The 1,916-nt window shown below is 35.1% G+C and overlaps 1 non-coding gene across 1 annotated transcript; it reads left to right on the top strand.

Annotated features, from left to right (window-relative positions):
- Positions 1-1,441: 1,441 nt before the first annotated feature.
- LOC138830049 (U6 spliceosomal RNA) lies at positions 1,442-1,548 on the top strand. The gene has a single exon (XR_011372844.1). It is a non-coding gene; the product is annotated as a U6 spliceosomal RNA (small nuclear RNA).
- The last annotated feature ends 368 nt before the right edge of the window (positions 1,549-1,916 follow it).

Genomic DNA, 1,916 nt, shown 5'->3' with positions numbered 1-1,916 from the left:
GGGATGGTGGCTGTTGTAGAGTGCCTGCCTTGCATGCATGAGGCCCTGGGTTTGATACCCCAGCATCACATAAGTAGAAAAGGACGGAAGTGGTTCTGTGGCTCAAGTGGTAGCACTAGCCTTGAGCTGAGGTACAGCAACCAGGCCCCAGAGTTCAACCCCATGGCCAACAAAATCAAAGTAAAAAACAAAACAAAACACAGTCTCTCACTTTTGTGACCTCAACTCTGTAATATCACTGCTTCAGCCTAGGGCTAAGATTTTAAGTGTGGACATTTATCATCCCTCCTGATTCTGACTGTACTTGATAATTTTTTAATCAATATTTTGTTCTTAATTTTGCTTTATGTAAATTCACATGCAACTATAAAAAATGGTTTGGCTATCCCAGTAACCTTCTCAAAGTACCTCCTGATGATGAATAACAAAAAGCTTTATTATATTACAAGGGAAACAATACTACAAATAAAGAAACACAATAAATAAATATTAATGATTAATAAAATAAAATATCGAAGAATTACCAGGGTTTTCAGTATTTGAAGTGTACTTACATATTTAATTTTACTATTCTCACATTCCTGTACATTTAACAATGAATAAGATTATGATGTTCAACAGAGTTTATAGGCTATGTGTAGTCTTTAAAGTTACCAACTAAGATTGCTTTTTATGACTCATCTCATCATTTGTATATGGCTTATATCATCATTTGTTCCTCACTAACATATAAAGTAAGGAAGCCCTAAAGTTTTAAGAGAAACTGTGCAGTTAACAAAGTCTTAACTCTTCACTCTGCTTCTTTACACTAAGACTTTGCAACATCTCATTAGTAATGTTTCTAATAAACTCTGAAATGTACTTTTTAGTAGCATATGTCTGCTACGATAAATCTTAAATATTTATAGAAAAGTTGTATGACCTGACAAACAGTCCTAATTTTGGCCTATATAAGCAAATTCCCAAAATTAAATATATTTAAAACATTAAAACTTTTAACAAAACCTAACACTTGCCATAGTGTTCATAATGACAGGTGCCTTGTACAGAATAATTGAATTCGTCCTCCTACACATCTCATTTTTTTATTTTTATTTTTTGTGAACATACTGTACGGAGGGGTTACAATTACATGGGCAAGATAATGAGTATATTTCTTATCAAGCATTGCAACCTCCTCCTTTGTTTACCCTTCACATCCCTTCCCAGCCTTCCTCCACCCCTCCTACCCAATACCCTCCCACCCGATCCTACACATCTCTTGAACAACAATATCTGGGATTATTTTGTTTCTGACATGTCAATCTTGACTATTCTTAAATGTGTGCTTATGTAAGAGGTACATGGTTCTAAAATTTAACGAGAATTCTTCAAAACTTACTTTTCTTTGAATTGTCTAGTTTAAGAAAATCAATTACACTTTATCTATATAAAATGCTCTGTGCTCAATTCAGCAGCACATACACTAAAATTGGAACAATACAGAGAAGATTAACATGGCCCCTACGCAAGGTTGACATGCAAATTCTTGAATCATTCCATATTTTTACAACTAAAGATGCTGGCGATGATGTGGCAACAAGGGAACTTTACTTGATTCTTGGTGGGAGTTTTAACTTGTTCAACCACTTTGGAAAGCAGTATGGAGGCTCATCAAAAGATTCCATATAAAGCTCCGCTATGACCCAGCAATCACACTTTTGGGGATTTACCCAAATGATCACAAAGAAGACCATACTAAAACTATCAGAACAACTATGTTTACTGTAGCATTATTTACAATAGCTGAGATATGGAGCCCACCTGGAGGGCCCACAGAAGATGAATGGATCATGAAAATGTGGTATATATATACACAATGAAATTCTATGCCTCCATCAGAAAGAATGACATCGCCCAATTTGTTAAGAATTGGA

Source organism: Dipodomys merriami, unplaced genomic scaffold (genome assembly GCF_024711535.1).
Source record: "Dipodomys merriami isolate MVZ:Mamm:240054 unplaced genomic scaffold, mDipMer1.0.p SCAF_181, whole genome shotgun sequence".
Taxonomy (NCBI): Eukaryota; Metazoa; Chordata; class Mammalia; order Rodentia; family Heteromyidae; genus Dipodomys; species Dipodomys merriami.
The sequence above is the reverse complement of the archived record's forward strand: the minus strand, read 5'-3'. Positions and strand labels throughout refer to the sequence as shown.